The sequence below is a fragment of the Anas acuta genome, chromosome 1 (genome assembly GCF_963932015.1).
Source record: "Anas acuta chromosome 1, bAnaAcu1.1, whole genome shotgun sequence".
Lineage (NCBI taxonomy): Eukaryota > Metazoa > Chordata > Aves > Anseriformes > Anatidae > Anas > Anas acuta.
Window position 1 is genome coordinate 106,711,473 of NC_088979.1, and position 19,313 is coordinate 106,730,785.

Here is a 19,313-nt window from a genome sequence, read left to right on the forward strand (position 1 = left end):
ATTTTAGAACAGTAACTAAGAAACAGATATCATCTTGTGATTTTTTTCCTTAAGTAACACTTTTCAGAACCACATAGGTATGCCTGCAGCAGCTTTGAATGAAGTAGGTACCAAAATGTTCTGTTTATATTCCTACAAAATCTTTACAGATTATACACAACAATGTTTGTCAATATTAAGTCTAAGAATAAACATTCAGCTACTATAATCATTAAAATTACGCATTAAACAAAGCACCTTCCAAAGGTAAAACTCATTGCGTTAACAGGCTTTACTGTTTTTACTACTAAAACTACAATAGACCACTACTTTCAACTTTATCTTTTTAAGTACTTTTAAAACTTTTTTAAGTTTTTATCTTTTTAAGTACTGTAAACTAGACATTTTAAAAGAATATTGAATGCTAACATTTTCAGTTTATTGTAAAGAAATAAATTTAAACTGAAATTCTTTTTTCAGAAAATATAGTTGATGCCTTCTCTTTCTGGTTGCCCAGTTAGAATGCAGAAAGATTACAGGATTCTATGCACTGTACTCTTAAGTAAGAGAAAATGAAGCACTTTTCTCCTTGCCCCTAATACAACAGAAATACAAACATAAGCTTATGCATTAAGGGGAGTGAAAAGAAAGGAAGGGTCACATACTATAAATGACTGCAGTAAATGCATACAGGGTGAGTTCAGAACCAGCTAAGTCTTCTACCTTGACCAAATTCTTCTGCTATATTTTTTCTGTGACACTGCACTATTGGCTGTGTAAAATCATGAAGCATGCAAAGACTAAATATTTGAGGCTACATATATGACATACATATATGTAAGACTAAATATATGAATAAATACATAGCCTATTTTTTCATTTACAGCAAATAATCTAAGCCCTTGTTTTAAATGCAGAATTTAGCTGGCAATTGAATGTGCAGCTACATTAAGGTTATTTAGTACTCTTACAGCATTAGCTAAAGTACAGTATCTGTTTTAAAGGTTCTTGTCCTGAATAATAATTTTTAAAAAGTATCATTGATATTTAGCTTAGTCATAAAACCATGACTGATCACACAGATCCATTCAAGCTGAGGCACTATTAGCAGTTATTGTACAGGCATTCCATCTACAGATGGGGAACAGAAGACATACAAGTAACTCCATCCAAAAAAGTATATATGCATGTATACACTGCCCATGAAAAAAAGAGGAAATGACAAAACCCCTTCAGATTGCAGGAAAGTTGTTTTTTGTTTTATTTTTTTTTCCCCCAAGGGTGAAGGGTACTTGTATTTTTCCTGGCTCCTCTACCACTAAGCTGAAAGACTTCCCCATGACACAGAACAACAAGATGCCTAACCCCATTCTATACCATTCTTTTAAACTGTCACTTCAAGTTGCACATCAGATGAATCCTTCCATAGGTATAAGTAGTTTGAAAGAAACAGCAAACTTGGTAGCCATGCCTGAACATATTCATGAATCTACTCAATGCCACAAGCAATCAGGGAAAATGGTTCAACAGCTCTGATTTTTCTACTTAGTAAATTAACTTTTTATTGAAAGAGAGAAAGAGAGAAAGAAGTAAAAACAGTGTCAGGAAAGAACTTCACCTCTGAAGTTCTCCACCACTGCAGATTTTCTTTGTATTTTCCTCATGTAGGAGTCATTTCAGTGCTGTTCTATCATAAGTCAAGTACCTTATGACAAGTAATTTATAAACTTTCTTAATACTTTCAAACTCATTTCCTTTTTTTTTTTTTTTTTTTTTTTCCCTACAGCTTGAACAATCCTCCAGAATAGCAAATTAATAAAGGATATAACTGCTGTACATGTGACCTGAATTTCTATGGGTAACTGCTAGCCTGGGTTCCCTATGGGAAGCAAGTATTCTTATGCAACCATGGGCAGTTTAGACCAGGTAATTTCACCTGCGTCTCCAAAAGGCCTGCTTCTGGAACATGTGTTGATTTTGTGGACCAGTTTATATAGAGTGGTAAATGCAAGCTTTTGATAAGCTAGGGTACTATTATAATCAAACATTGCCTGCATTTTAAATTGCTACTATTTCTTATGCAACGTATAATGAAGGATAATGCACGTACCTTTAGAGCTCATTTTGAGTTTCAAAACAAGTTACAATGCAATCACCTGTTAACCTTTTCATCCCAAGGGTTTTTCTACAAAAAGCTAATATCCCTGACAGCTCCTTGTTTATTTTCAGATCCATGCACTGTTTGCCACTAGTGACCTTGCAAGCAGATTCACACCTTGCAAAGTCCCTGACCTTGTAGTCATTAAAATCCAATCACACACTGGGCAGGCTTCCATATTCATTAGGACAGCAAGAAGATAGATTTGAACATGGCTCTAAAGTGACCAATACATTCATCAGCCAATTTCCATCTTCTTCAACAATTTCAGCTTGCTTAGGGATATTACTAGATTAATTGATACAGAAAATCTTTTGCAACAAAACAGTAGCAATGTTAAACAGATGCAGTATGTTTCTAATTACAAAGGCTATGATCAAACATAAGTCATAATTTATAAGTTGTTCTATGAATACACATATGTAGTTCAGAGAACAATTCTTTTTATTTATACTTCTGATGTAGTGGTCAGGGTTTTCAGAATATGTTACAGAGCAATTAGCATTTACAAATAAGAAAGGTCATGTCTACAAGTATAACAAACTTCACATAGGATATTTGGTAAAAAAAAACAAAAAAAAAAACTTACCACTGGAACATGCTAAATAATCCTATTCAGTTTCCATGCATCTATTTTGTAAACATGTTAGGAAGGTAAAATTTTAACTAGCTAAATAAATAAAAGATTAGTGACAAGAACAAAAAAAGCATCAGAATCTAAAGGAAACAAAGTTAAGATTGAAGTTGACATTATCCTAATATTTTAACATATATTTGTCTTTGTCTACAGAGAGTTCTCATGGAAAAGTTAAATTTATGTGAATATATTTTGAGGAAAATAAAAAGATTTTTTGTACTACGAATATATAGGCATGACATCTTTTGAATTTAAAAGAAGTGTTGTCCATAAGTTTATATTGGGACTACAGGAGAAGCATTCGAAAGAGGCTGGGATAAAGGAAAAAGTTTCAAATATATAAATAGTTAAGTCTCAACTGAATCACTACCCACAGAAGAGGTTACTAAAAATCTGTTTGCTCTATAAAGCACATTTACAGCAATATTGTTCAAAAAACATTTAAGATTATCTGGTAAAGGCCAGTGTTATATCAAAACATTTTCAAGGGGACTGAGCTTCAGTACTTTGGTCAAAGGTCTCTCTGCACAGAAGGCAGCGGACTGCAAGCTCCTCTTGAATTTTTTATTTTTATTTTTTATTTTTCCTTATATACTGCATGGGGAATACATCTACCTGAGTTTTCATGAATAGACAGACGAGTAGCTACTTTCCTACCAGGCTTCCTCCTCGTCTTAAAACTGTAACTAATATTGCTTATTAGCTTTGCATTTTCATTCTGGCAGCCATTTTATTTTTTTACTAAGAGCTGAGACACAGCAGTGACAGCAAATCAAGCCAAGGTTTGATTTTCAAGAGAACTTTTGATTCAGAAGGTTTTTGCCTGATTAACAGATCTTGAGTAACATTTGAAATAAATCACCTCTCTTTACAGATTCCTCCAGCTCTATGACATAAGTCTGAAATGGTATGTGTCTTGCAAGAACCAGTAAAATTACTTTCTTACCATGTACATAGGCCATCATATCACTTATACATTATCTTCCGTGAATTCAAGTTTGTTTAAAAAAAAGAGACTAAACACATTCGTGTCTTAGAAGACAAACAATTTAAGGACGAAAGATAATTCTAAAACCAGGATCTTAAGGAGAGAGGAGAGAAAAGAATGATAGAAAAATCAATATTGCTTTGAAAATGCATTCCCCTAGATAGGGAAAGGGCTGTTGTCTTGAGAATCCAGTGTATAATAAACAAGCGGTTATTTCTCCATGTTTGTTCAAGACCATGTGATGAATGTCCCGGAACAGCATTTGTAACTAGTGTAATAGACTTTCCAAACTACTGAACAGTATACAACTTGATACAGAACAACACTATCTGTATCCTTTGTGTAATGGTCAAGTGTTTTTCATTTATACTGCCCTATCATAACCTGTGTTGTACTCACACTGAGCCAAGGCTCAAAGGCTCTGGCACACAGTTACACCATAAATTGAAATCACGTGAATGATTTCATACAGTTCTACAAAACTTGTCTAGGGAGTTGTGTGTGTAATGAGAACAATTTTGCAGCCAAGACTCTTTCTGTGGAGAAAAGTAAGACCATCAGCTTTCCTCAACTCCTGGAGAAAGCACGGATGTTTATGGCAATAAATACACTCTTTTGAAAGTAACTAATTTTAACAGGCCCATTAGTCTTTATTGAATTAATATAAAGAATATTCTTTCAATAAAATTAGGTTCATAAGCATAAGTGCAATTGTCTGGCATTAACTTTGTCTGGCAAGAGACACATTTCATGTCATTATACTGTACGTCCCACATATTCAGCAAATTAAACGCATGCCTGATACTTCAGGAGTACAGTAGCTAAGAAGGCGAGTGTCTAAAGAAGTATATATTGATTCATTCATAAATTACATACAGAATTTTAGAACAACTATATTGTTGGAACACAAAACATACTTACTGTAGCTCCTTGAATACCTATTTTCTGAAGGAAAATTAAGGAAAATAATGACATTCCCTTTTCCTTTGTTTATGGAGGTAATTTCTCTTTTTCACGTTTATAATTTTATTCTGTAAACATTATTCAAAGGATTGTAATGTAGTTATTAATAATTATTAATATCACAATGAAAATCAAAGTTTGAATGAAGAAATTAATTTAAAAAAATGCCAAAGTTTGAGATTAAAGCAACAATCAAAATATATGCTACAAATTAGGAACTTTCCATTCTTAAAACTGACAGTTTATGTTTATATAGTCTGCATTCTTCTGCTGGCACTAGCACTCTAACTCCATTTTTAAACACAGTTAAGTTCACAAAGGAGTTGAGGATCATTAAGATTTTGATTTGCTGAGGGGCTGAGAGTCGATGCAGCCCGTTGCCTCCAAATGACTCCGTTATCTCCTCTGCATCTGTGAAAAATTGAAATCATGCTCTAAAAATTATTCCATGTATAACCAGTCCCGTAGCCACACAGTTTGTTTATAAATAAATGTGAAAAATTCAGGTGAATGTGAGGCCACCAATAAAGTGAAAAATACAAATCCCCAAATCAGTAAGCATGCACATAAATAGTCAAAACAAGCACAACAGAACATCAGCCCACATCATTCACCTGCAGGAAAGCAGCAGGTACAAGAAGGCTGCACTGCAGCAGGCCACCACAGAGTGCTATTTAGATTGAGTGGTGACAACCCTGCTCAGACTCTGGGTTGTATTATCCACGTTTGGACTGTATTTGAATCTCTCTTAATGTCACCATTATACCTCTAATTATTTTAATGAATCTTCCCTTACTTGGTTCATTGATGTGATTATCTGACTATTTGATTTAAAACAAAACAATGAGAGGCTGTTTTCTATTTGGCAGGTAGCTTCACTCTCCTTTTTGTCTTGTTTTAAAAGGATTTTGCTATTCAGCTTCCAGATTTCTTCAACAGTTTCTCATGGCTCTCATCCCAATGCCCCATTTGTTTAAGATGATCTTGTGCATTCATTGCATTTTAAGTAGTCATAACCATTGCTTGTAAATATTTCACCAATATATATTTCAAATAACATATATTTATGCTAAAATACCATGTTAATAACCAACTTCCCAAAACTCATTTTCGTTAAACAAGGATAAGAATGCAATTGAGCATGGATTTCCTGTTCACGGCTCCAGCTGTAATTCCAGTTTTAATATAATTATTATTTCTGTGTTTACTAAGCCTCCGAAGAGTTTAGTACAGAGCTGGCAAGTGCTTAGAAAACTCAATAATAAAGTACAACTTAGAAAAGCAATAATGGTTTTGTTTAAAAGACAGATTTTAACAAAGGTTCATTGTTTTCCAAGCCATAAGAGTGGAAGGATGCTTAAAATAACTAAGAAAGAAGAAAGAGAGAAGTCAAAACACTGACCTGATGCACAAAAGCAGAGAAGTAAAATGTGTATCCCAGGAAACAATGGATCAACTCAAGGGAAAAATAAACCACATAAACATTAATTCTTTTTTCTGATACTTTGAAATTTATTTCCTTGGTAGTTATCTATGCTTTCTTAAAGGGTGATGGAGGATGCAGGAGGAGGATGCAGGAGTTATCAATGTTTTATATCTTTGTGTGGCCTCTGAGAGAGAAGAATCAGAGATACCACCCAAACTAAAATTAAAGGGAAAAACAAAAGGTGGAAGAGAGTTTTTTCTTTGGTGGTGGTGATTTGTTTGCCTTTTTTTTTTTTTTTTTTTTTTTAAGTCAGAGTGTTAGGCACTTTTTTCCAGTGGGAAATAGCATAGAAAATACATGTATGTTACTCATTGCATACCGCTGTACTTATTTTTCCTTCAGCACTAACATGAATAGATATTGAAGTCTTTATGGACCATACTTTCTTCAAAATAAGTTCTGGAATTAAATCCTTGACCTAGGAAAAGGGACATGTTTTTTGGTTTCTTTGGTATTATTCAGGCGTAAAATTTACCACCTGAAATTACTACTTGGGAATCCTCTACTATTAGAAATCAATATGTTCAATAAATAGCATATTTGACCAGAAGGAACAAGTCTTTACGACAAAGTACATTTTGTTGTGAGTGGTCATACTGAAGTGAATGCATCTATTCACAGTAAACTTTAAAGAACAATAAGAAGAATGGACCAAGTTTCACTCATTGACCAGCAGACCCAGACTCTGCCTTCCTCTCAGACTGCATTGAAAATTGTTTATCATACATTTAGAAAGAGAAACAATCACAACCAAAGAAGAAAAGACTCCACAGTGGAAAGTGTAGAAGGAAGATAACAATTCAAAATTAATTTTAACACTAAATGATCACATCATTTCACAGCAGCAGCAGATAAAATGTAGGTGGTGATTTTTTGGTGAAGCTGTGGGTGGTGATTTTTAGGACACTTTATATTTAATTACCTCAGAATATACAACCTAATTGCTCATGAAGAAGCCAAGACAATTTTAACTTATTATTCAGAAATAACAATAATAAAATCTCAAAATGCAAGATAACAAAAACACTGTCATTTTTAAAGTTTTATCCATTTCTTCTAAATATGTATTACCTGGAGGAAAAAAAAAAAAAAAAAAAGTGAACTGAGAAGTGTTGCTGAATTCAGGAATCAAAAAACAGACTTTACATACTTGTAAAGATGAAGAATACTTATCTTACCCAGAGGAGATATTGCTGAAGAAAAACCAAAGACAAAATTTGATACCAGTTGTGAACCAGGCAACCATTTTTCCAAGGATAAGACATTCATTTATCATTCAAAAATTTTGAGGATCAAGTTTAGTTTGAAGCAAAACAAAGTTCAGTAATTCCAAGATTATATACCTAGGAGAATTGTAAAACATTTTAACTTCAAGAACACACATTCAGCAAAATACAGTTTTATCAAAAGCTACAAAACCATCTAAATTAATTACAAAAAGGTATGTGATCTTCCATCTGATTAATGATTACAAAATTTTTTGTCTAGAGGGAAACTGGAATGTGATTGAGTAGGGGACAAAACACAAAAATGAGAGCAAGCAGAGATTTACTTTTGCTTCAGTTATAAATAATGTGAAGAATTTGATACAGCTGTTCCACAGGGATTCTGTAATACCAAGACTGAGATTTTTGATAGTGCATTCCCCTTCACCATGCTCCAACAAATGTTTGCCAAAATATGTCAAACCATTATTGTCATTTACTTATACGCCATATATCACAGAAGTTTGAAATGAACCTTGAGAGTAATATGTAAAGTAAATGAGAGTGTATGTAAAACATTTACAAGATTTAAAATATCAAGTAATGGCAACAAGAGAGAAGGGAATTATATTGAACAAGATGCCAAAAATAATAAGGCAGAGCACAGTATTGTTTGGAACTAAAAATATGCTGCCCCAGCTGACACCTGATAAATCTACTACAGGAAGGTAACCAGTTCTTTGGATTTCAGGGTACAGTGTTCCAGTGGAATAAGAAATTAAAAACATCTATCCTATATCTCAAGTTTATAGGCCAGGAAAATACTTCAACAGAAAGGAAATGTGATCTGCACAACAAGTGCTTCAGACTCTACAATCACCGACATGTCATATTGGAAATTCAGTGGTTACAGAAACATAATTTAGATAGCAGAGGATTGGGAATGCCAAAATGCCAGGTTTACAGACAGATATCCAGAGGTATTAAAACTTGAGCCTGCAAAGGATCCCCATCACCAAAATTTAAACTGTGTTTTGAGTTAAGCAAGTGTTTTGCTGAACAATGTGTTAATGGCAAACGGGACTAGCATCTCATGAGTCTTAAGAGACTGGATTTATGTTCCTTAGCATTCAAATTTTCCACTGGAGATGTCACTATGATAGCTAAGCATCAATTAAAAGCTGCAGATGACAAAAAGCTTGAAGTTGCAGTTATGTAATTTTGGTTATTTTCCAGGCTAAATTTACTGAATTTTAACACTTATGTCTTTCAAGACAAATATAATCAAGGTAAAGCCAAGACAAGGTCAGATTCTGTCACTTCTTTCTTCTCCCACAGGCTTAGTTCTACTTTTCCTCTCTTTTATGAAATGAAGACACTTTTACTTCCTCACTTTGCTTTCCTTGAAGCAAACACTGCAGACTTCCCCCACTGCTAGCAGGCTTAAACTGTCATCTAGTTTGACTGCATCATTTAAGTTACTGGCCTCTCTTGCCCAATTGCTCCTCGGGTCTTACTTGCTCTTTCTCTGATCCCTAGAGACTTCACAGTCAAGATTAAATGGAAGAATGGGGAGCAGTCATGAAAGTGGGTATATGAATACATGACAGAGCCAAACTGAATATTACATAAGGAAAGCAGTAGCCAACATATGATGAAGAGTCTTTTACTCTTTTCTGGTGCCCAGAAACATCTAAAAACAAAACAGAACAAAAACGTTGGAGCTAAGAGAAGAAGAATGAATACATTTGTAAAAGATGACTCGCAAAACATATAAAGAAAGGGATACATTTAGAGCTGAGCTCTAAGGGATATTACAATAAAACTAATTAAATATGAGTTGATAAAATTACATTGCTTTACAAACTTTTTGTTACTATATTTATGGTGCTGTATTTAGACTGTACTAGTGAATTTCTGCAGTAGTGTAAAGGCAGGAAAAGGCGAAATTTGAAACAGCAAAGTAGTAGCGGCTCTTGAACATATGGCTCACAAAACAAAATTGAAAAATATTTGTATTCTCCCTAAGGAAACTGAATTTAAAAGTGAGCACAGCTCTGTATAAATACATGGGATCAATGAGCAGGCAAGTTAAGTGTTTTAATTGAATACTAGCAACAAAGTGCAAAATGGCTACAAGCTAACAATATGGTACAGTTAATTTGGCTCAAACATTTTAAGATGTATGCAGTTTAAGCATTAATCTGACATACATATTCCAAAATCCTCTTTCTGCTCACCGGCACTAATGTAATAATGGCAGATATGTATAAGATGCACGAGTACATATATGTAAACACATGCAGACACACAAGTATCCTAATTTACAGATAAATCATCTCATACAAATAACTTTGAAGCACAGATTGCAGCAGTTATGAAATGCTAGGGAAAGAAGTATTCATTCTGACTTCCAACAGGAACTTACAAGAAATTACAAGTGACGTGTATTTCCCTAAGAATACAGGTGAGTGAACAAAGAGAACTACCACTCTCCAGTTAAATGTGAATAATGATATTCATTATAAAGATAAGATCACATGCTGTAGTTAACAATGCTAACATTTATGAATAGGACAGTATCTGCACTGATCTCCAGCTATCTTATCTGAACTATGAGACATTTGCTAGTACTTCTGAAGTAGTCAGCAACAGGTTTGTAAGCAATTCACAAATTAACAAGTCCACGCAAATTTATATGAAAAAAAAAAATACAAGGCACTGTAAAGGTGTCTTAATAGTGATACAAAATCTGTATCAATTGGGTCAACTCTATCAAATCAATGGAAGTTGCAACTTCAGGGAAAAAGTCACTCAAAAAACAGAAGCTCTAGCTCACTGGAGCTCTAGTCTAATTGTTTGGGGGCTCTTGCAACAAGAGAAAGAACTTTATAACACTTAATTAGCTCTGAAATAAAGACTGGAAAATTTAGTTCCAACTGTGTCTACTTCAAACAAGTTTTAAATTTCCTATGAGGATTAGTTTAAATCACATTCATACAACAGGTTTCAGATACTTTGACAAGGTAGTTCATATGACTGGTCCCTAGACCTTACTGGCTTTTCTAATTGCACCTGCCAACCTATTGTCTCCCAAACCTTGTATCGCTTTTCTGATGGTACTCCTGACCTCAGATGCTCAGTGTCCAGAGAACAGTTCAATACACGATGTGTTCAATGCCTCCTGTTCCTGCCCCTCTCCAATGCTCGCTCCTTTCTCACCCTGTTCTGCACTATGCTGCATGCACACAGCCATTGTCAGGGCTGTAGGACCAGGCCAGGGAACAAAACAAGATTAAAAATACAACTTTTCCCTCCTCAACTTATTTATTTATTTATTTTTAAATCTAAATCACTTCCCTGATCTGATTTGATGCACTTCACACCTCACAAGCAATTTTCAGGGGCTCAGCAATGGAAGATACAGTCACAGAAAGAAACTACTTATACTGTCATTGCAGTATCAGGGAACTAGATTTTCTCTTTGCACTTTAACCAGCTGACATCCTGGCAACAGAGTAAGTGTGATAGGAGATACAGATGAACAACTTACTCCATCTCAAGTTACTGCCAGTTGGGTTAAGCTCCCCTAAAAATATCCATTTTATTTTCTCATCTTGTATCTTCCAAAGCCATCCTAGGAATTCTGTTATTGGAGTATCAGATAGTTTTAAAATAAACTTACAATATTCACTATATTCTTAACTACTTATTTAGGTAACACAGTCACAAAAACATCTAGAACAGTAAAGTAAACATCTAGTACAGATAAGTAAAATGAAGACTAAATTGAAATAAATTTGAAAATCTTAGAAACCATTCATTAATTCACCTTAAATACCCCCAAAGTATTTGTCTATATTTGATTTACTATTACTTTAATGATCTCAAAGAACATCAGTCTCCCAATAAAATAATGCATTTTTTTTCCACGAAGCTTTTCACATGCACAGCCTGAACACACGCACATTCTTACACGCACATTCTCCTGGGCTCAACATATTTGACTGTCTATCTGTTAAATGATGGCTGTAGTGTTTAAGTAGCATCCACAGAAAGGCAGATTGCAACTCCATGGATTAGTTTTAATTAACTTTTTAAGTTGCAATAACGTGGCCTGGCATGAGGCAATGAAATGACTTTAGTGCACAGGCTGAATGCCTGCAAGATTTAAGCAAGTTTCTTGAGCAAGGCATGAGTACTGTTGGAGTGGATGGAAAGGGCAGGCACCAAGCACAGCTGATCACCTGAGCCCTCCCCTGACTGCAAATGACTGCCCTATGTTTCAGAAACCGCGGGATTTTTTAGGTCATCCCTAAAACTGGGATTTTAGGTCATGTCTAACCTTGTGAATGTATATAGGTAATAATAAGCTCTATATAAGTAATAACTTTTTAAATTCAAATCTATTTTTATCCATAGATACAAAGCAGTAGAATTTACTCTGTATTATACTACTTTCAGCTAGCCCATGTCATTATCAAGTGTAACGCTTTTCATTCTTTGTAAAGCCCGAGAAAATCTTTTTTATCCACAAAATCTTTGCTCATTGGACTATTTTTGAGTGCTAAGTCACCAAAAATGTACTTGTTATCGCTTTTACTGCCACTGTGTGTGTTAATATCAAAGAAATATAAAGAAAACTGAAGAAATCTTTCTGCATTGTTTAGACTTAGCAATGCCAAGTATTGTTCATACAATCTCTATTTTAATTTTAAGCACTCCTCCATTCCCTCATTTATGATTTTTTTCTGGTAATATAGTGAAACAAATGACACAATCTTAATCCCAAAGCCATCACACAGCAGGCATTAGGATGCCATAGACAGCCAGAGGTACTTAGGTGCTTCTATGTCAGTATTTAAATTCTGGTCAATCAAAACTTGGCAATTAGTGTTATTTAACGATGGCATCAAAATTGTCATCAGTAAAATTAGAAATATTAACGTAAGCATTCCAAACAAACAAAATCATCTTTCACTTTGAAAGTCACTTGTCTTACTTTCACAGGACCCTCAGGCATATCTTCTAGAAGTGAGAAGAAGAAATTTCAAATAAAATTTATACTACTCACCTACCTGCTGCATGTTTGTTTTCTATCACAACAATTACAAAAAAGAAATTATTGTGCTGAGGTTTGGTGCAGCATACATTTGGCCTTCAGCATGATGAGGTTACTCTATTTGAGTAATGGTCCTTGAAAACAGAATATTGTGTACTACTGGGGGCCAAATCTTCAGATGGCATAACCTGGCATAACTCCACTGATTCAGTAATACGGATCATAAACTCTCTGAGCAAACGATGTATCATTTTATGCTTGGAATGTGCCACTCGCATTGTGGATGTTATTGTAATTCAGATAGAAGAGATCTACTAATAGCTGAAAAACATGCTTTTCCAGAAAAACATTAAATCAGCTTCTAAGTAAGGAAAACTCCAAATAGTAACTCATCGTGAAAATTAATCTTATAGATTATTGCGATAACAATATCAGTATTGATATGTAAGAACCATTATTCATTTAGAGTAAGCAGCATTTTTAGCAAGTTCAGTACTAAGATCTTCCTATGACATTTTCCCTATAACTAACATAATAAATTACTTTTCTTAACATGCAAAATTTGATATTAAGCCATGTTTACAGAGGTCAACTATTTGTTAGTGTAGGTATTTCCTTATTAGAGATGATAATCATGAGAAGTCATGTATCAGGCCACCAAAGAGGGAGGATGTGAAGCAAGTGTACAGCAACGGGAACAATATTAAGTTTAAAAAAAAAAAAAGGACAAGAATGAATAAAGAGTCAGAACCACAAGAAGACAATCCAGATGTACAAATCTGGTAAGAAAAACAAAACAAAACAAAACAAAACAAAATCCTGAATTGCTCCCCTAATTTAGAGCTGAGAAAACTGTAAATTGATCCTGCAATAGGAATGTGATCAAGTGGTGTTAAAAGAAAGGGAGAAGGGGAAAAGAAAGGAGAGGGAATACTTCACAGTAGCAACTGGACGCTTTCTCATTTTCCAAGGTGCAGAAAAACAGAATTTATAATTGAACATATAGGATTAAAAACTACTATTTGCTCTCTAAGCACATTCAGTTCTGACTGCCTGCTCTTATTAACCAGCTTGTCACCAGAAAATGTTCCTTATTAAGTTGTCCAAGTAATAAAATGTTTCTGTTTTTCTTCATATAAAATTAATGTATCCAGACTGCTATTGTATTTGCCACACTCTGCACTTTAAATGTAAATATTATCAGTTATTTTCATTATGAAACTGTTGTACTGATGCATATACTGTTAATTCAATTTTCCTCCACCAGCTTTGTTCTTTTTAAGCAAACAGCCAACACCCTTCTCATGAACCCAGATGACTGCACTCTTTTGGGCAAAACAATTTCTGCTATGGCACTGTGGAGTTAATTTAAGTTTTACACGGTGAAGTCAAACAGGCAATACGAAAGAATCTGCTAGCACCAGAATTCTGAGTTTGCTACTATGATTTCATAATGTACAGGGGAAAATAGTTCATTCTGATAGAGCTTGCAATGTACCTTTGTACTTGCACAAGTACTTTGAGATTAACCATACTAATGACCTGTAACACATTTTCACCTCTTTGAGTTGAGGAAGACTGGTAAAGTGTGAAAAGATAATGTAAACAAGGGAAAGTCTCACCCAAAGACAGATCAGAGTTGAAGGAACTAAGTAAAGAAATTGAATCAGATTTAGCAATGAAGCTATGTGGTATCGCAACTGAGAAAACAGTATAAATGTATTTGCTATGGCTTCATGATTTGTTCTGAAATATTAAGTTGACAAATTTGAAAGAGTATTTCACTGCCTATTTCAAAACAATGTACTCATTGTATTACTCTTCTCTTTACATTGGAAACTCAGGTACACCTTTTAATTGCTACTTACCCATGTACTTCCACAGTACTTCCATGATGAAATGTTTTAGGATTAAGAGAGGCAACACTGACAGAACAGCAATTTCAGGAGGCTTTACATCCTGTGAAAGACAGCGTGATCCTTAAGGAAAAGGAGAAGGAAGGAAACATGAGGAAAATTTTGTTGCAATTTCAGGAGCCAACATTCCACACAGAAAGCAGCCACCTTAACATGCTTAGAGATGATCATTTTTTCTGTGATCTGTCCAAAAGTGCCCATTTTCTTTTTTCTGTGACTTTTTAAAATATTGGTCCAGCTTAATAAATTTATAGCATCTAAACAAACTTAATCTATGCAATAAAAAGTATGAATGATATAACTGTATGAAATGCATGAAAATTATGTTTTTCTCTTACTTTGTATTAAAGATATTTAATACAATGCAATTTTCTATCTTTCCTCCTCCCCATCCTAAAACCACAGAATAAGATAAAGACTGTTTAAACACCTTAACATTTCAGTTTTAGACCCGTTTTCTGAACATTCAAGTTTAGAAGTGTTTGGGTTGCTTACAATATTCCTGACATGATTTTGCTCTTACATCATTGACATAACCACGTAACTGCAAATTAAGCCAGAAATTTGCCTTTTAAGAGACATGGCAATATTTAATGAAAATCCCCAAAAGCATATTCCCACACATTGTTTCACATGATTTTAAGAAGTATGAGGTCAGAAAAAATATACTTTAAAAATGGTGAGATGCACAGATATTGGGCTATTTTACTCAGCTTTGGGAAAAGAGAACTACAAGTAGTTCTTTACAGAAATCTCAAAGTAGAAAATACTTTATCTGATCCTGATAAAGAGCGGGAATAATAGTCAAGACACCCAGAAAATCACATTACGTTAGTAGCAAAGAACAATAGGGAAAAACAATCAAAACATTCTTTTTATCAGAAATGTTTACTATTTTACTAAGTTTGATTTTACATAACATTCAAAAACTTTTTCATATCATTTGCACAAAAAGCAATCTTTTTAGACTACCAGATTTCTCAATCTTGTTTTTTTCTCAAACTTTTTTTTTCTAAAAACAAGTTAACATTTCTAAAATCCTAATTTAAAAGTGTATAAATTATCAACACTCTCTATAATATCTTATTATTTTCAGAAGAGTGGAGTACTTTCTTCTGATTCCTCTTAAATAACAGGTAGCAGAATCTTTAAAGCTGAGCTTTCTATGCCCATTTTCTATTTTGTATTTTTTGTCCAATGCTGTATACAAACTAGGCTAAACAGTCTCTTATCCAAGGAACTCGAAATACTTTACTAAAGGAGATAAGTAAAACATCAACATTTATACTCCATAGAGGGAAGTTGGTCAGAGAGAGGTATAGAGTTAATAACCTGAGGTCACAAGTCAGGTCACTTGCATAATCCTGTTTTAGCATTATGACCAGATACTCCATTACTGTCACTTGAATGAGCATAGTTTAGGGGGAAAATATTTCTTAGAATACTAATTACAGTACTTGCAACACACCTGAAAAATCACTGAAGGTCTTGAAAGAACTGAACTAATTATACATCCAGGAATGCCACACTATGATACAATCTGGACTGATGCTTTTCATGTGGATTTAAATAGGAAAACACATGTTTGTACCAATTTTGTAATGATTTGCCATCACACAACAATTAGTTCACTACTCCACAGTCTGGTTCCTGAAATAATTCTGCTCACATTGTTAGGAGTCATTGTCATAACTTCACTGCTGTGGACTTACATAAGTGCAGGGAATTCACAGTCCTTGTGAAAACAGAGCAGCACTTCCTTCTGCTGCTTCTGGCTTTCAGACCTTCCAGCACTATGTATTTCCTAGCCACTGTGTTTTTAAGGTTTAAAGTGCATCTGTTGGTTCTGCAGCTTATAAAAATGGACCTGTAAATGAAAGCGGCAACTTTGAGCCACTACATCTGTCTCTGAAAGAAAAAAAAACAAAACAAAAACTTATATCCTGCTATCTTCTGTGAAGGTTTAGTCTGTATGAATGTAGCAGCCGAGAAGCAAGTCATTTTTCATGCATTGCAACAGATCTTCTTAACATTGTTATTTACATACTATTGATTTGTTATGTTTGGCCATCTGTTTGTGGGTGAAATACTGTACGCATATTTCTCTCTTTTTTTTTTTTTTTTTAATTTGATTTTGTTTAAAAAGCTTAACAAAATCTTCTCTTTCTCCCCTCAAAAATACTCCATGTTCTTTTCATCCCGTTGGAAAAATGCTACATAATGATAGCCCAAGACATTAACAATATCCTCAGTGAAATATCATCTGTGGATTTCCTTCGGATCTAAAGCACTGAATGCATAATTCTGGATCCTTTTTTCACTATAGAGACATTTTTCCTCCTGTACAATGATATTACACAGAAAGCGTGGTTTCACACCATTTAACTCTTATGTTCCTCTGTTTTAAATATTCTAACTGCCATTTTCTTGAACTTGTAAATACCTTTAAACAGCAGATCAAGACTGCTCAAAAAACCAAAGATATACATTTGACAAGGACAATATAAAATTTGCATTGCACTTCAAATTCAGCTAGAAGAAGACCTGCTATACTAATACCCTGGAAGCAATATCTTCTATAAATCCTTTAACAGCAGCTGTTTTGAACACAGTAGCTGATCTGAAATGCCCTGTGATTTAAATCCAAGTAGTACACAAAGTAATCCTCAAACAACTGAATCCTATTTAACTTCACAAAACACCTGAATTTGAATGTAAGAAAAGCAACCATTTCTAAAACCCCACTTTTAAATACACATTTAAACTTAATCTCTTTTTCTACGTCTTTCTTGAAGCGTACCACCTGTACATCCATCTCAATTATATGTTCATGTATATACATATTTTTAAAAGTATAATGTATTCAGCTTACTAAAAACAGTTTCTAAGGAGAATTTTCCTCAGTTCTAAGACTAACTCTACAGTTTTCAGTGCTTGATCATACTTTGGACAGCAACAAGCTGTATGCTCTAAACTGCTTTTTGAGCCGGTAAGAAAGAAGTATTTATTATGTTAGCCACTGTATTTTTTTTTCTTTTCTCAGTACAGGAAATTTGCAAAAACAAACAAACAACAATGAAGCAAACAAACAAACAAACAAACACGAAAAACAACCCATGAGTAAATAGAATTTCCAACCAGGACCAAAACATGGCATTGCAAAATTCATAACAAAAGAAAACTGGACAGCCACCCAAACCCAACTTATTTATGATAAGATTTACACTAGTGTTGTATCAACACTTTGACCTACTGTTACGGTACTTGTTTGCAAATGCTGGGTTGATGCATAAAATCAGTGCTTAAAAGACAATGTTCTAATTGAGATTGCTTCTCTCTAAAAATAATAAGAAATACAAACTTCACATGAATCCACCACCACTCCAATCCAGTGTTACAACTCCACTAACTTGCCCTCCTCAAGCTGAATAACAAGACATCATGTCAGGATAAGGACCCTATGAAGGTGTCAATTCTAAATCAGAGAAATATTTAATATTATTGTTCATAACATTCAGAGGCATTGACTCATATCCCTGAAGCCCACAATCATAAGAATTCAAAAGCCAGTAATTCTCCAGCTTTTTAATTCTCATCTCTTTGCCTGAAGCTACTACCCATGGCAGAGTTAGTGGAAAGGACCACTTCTGTGCCTCAGCCATTTCAGTTCAACACCTAGTGTTGAACTGAATGGACCTTGGGAAAAAGTAGCAAAATTTCATGCAAATGTCCACTTCTGTCAGATTTACTACACAGAGGGTAACTTCCAGCGAAGTATGAGGGTGAAAGATTGGAAGCGGTATCTTCTTAGAGGCTGCAGCAAGATTTACCACCATCTATCAGTCAGAGATCACTGAGCCACAGAGCCTCTGGAAGCTTGCATCTATGCTCAGTGTCTCCTGTCTTTCTTACAGAGAACTCAAAATTAAAAAAAAAAAAAAAAAAAAAAGATAAAATTTGTAAAACCCAGAATAATTGGTCTAGCAGTAACAAACTAAATTTGTTTTAGATTTGCATTTCTTATTTATTTATTTTTTTGTATATACATACATATATATATATTTAGTGGTACTTTGTCTTTCTCTTAAGCAGAAATAGAAACAGTAATTCATTCACAGTTTGGCTTTCAAACACCACACACTTAGGTTACTTTAAAATGATTTGTTTATATTAATAACTTTGCTGTGTATACAACATACCGCTGTTGTATCATTTTGATTTGCATCATATTGATGCCTATTCAAGCCCTAAGAAAATCTATTGTGCACCTTGTAAGGTTATTTCTATGAAACAACATTTTAAATAAAATCAATAAATAATGTGACCTGAAGGTACAGTGAGCTGCTCACACTGCCTAAGAATTGCTAGGACAAGTCTCCCTGAGGCTCATAAACTTCCTGTCGCTTGTCTGTTAGGTTTCAACACAAATTTGAATGATTCAACTGGACACACTGGGACAAGTGAACCTAAAAGAAAACAGGAAAAATCAGTTCACCGACATGACAGGAATTCTGAACTTTCTAAAGTAGAGGAGCCATCAAAATAGCCAAAATGAAAGTGACATTCAGTTCCAGAGCATAGTGTTTTTCTACATGTGATTTAAAAATATTTCAGAAGCTATCTTCCTTCTCTTATGACAGCTCCTATTTGTAATTCAGTCACTTACCACATTTTCATGAAATAAAAACTTTGTTCCCCTTTCTTTTGTGTGCCAGGTTATTAGACTATTTCACGGCATGCTGGGGGATGGCATCACCACTCTGAGTGGGGTAAATGTTCCTAGGAAGGCAGAAAGAAAAACCTCGATTTCATGTTCAGCTAATACAGGTAAGAAAACACTGTTACATTCCAATGACTGCACTGATCCACACAACTCTGTGTAATCTTTTTGTCACTTAAAATTGTACACAGAATACAAC

General features: G+C 34.3%; 1 long non-coding RNA gene across 1 annotated transcript in view; it reads right to left on the reverse strand.

The window, feature by feature from the left end:
- Positions 1-4,405: 4,405 nt before the first annotated feature.
- LOC137860717 (uncharacterized) overlaps positions 4,406-19,313 on the reverse strand; it is a 42,355-nt gene continuing 27,447 nt past the window's right edge. Inside the window, exons 3-6 of the long non-coding RNA XR_011099149.1 lie at positions 14,347-14,457; positions 7,390-7,554; positions 6,128-7,282; positions 4,406-5,136 (exon numbers count right to left, since the gene is read on the reverse strand). This is a non-coding gene — a long non-coding RNA (uncharacterized lncRNA). The remainder of the gene's footprint in view (positions 5,137-6,127; positions 7,283-7,389; positions 7,555-14,346; positions 14,458-19,313) is intronic.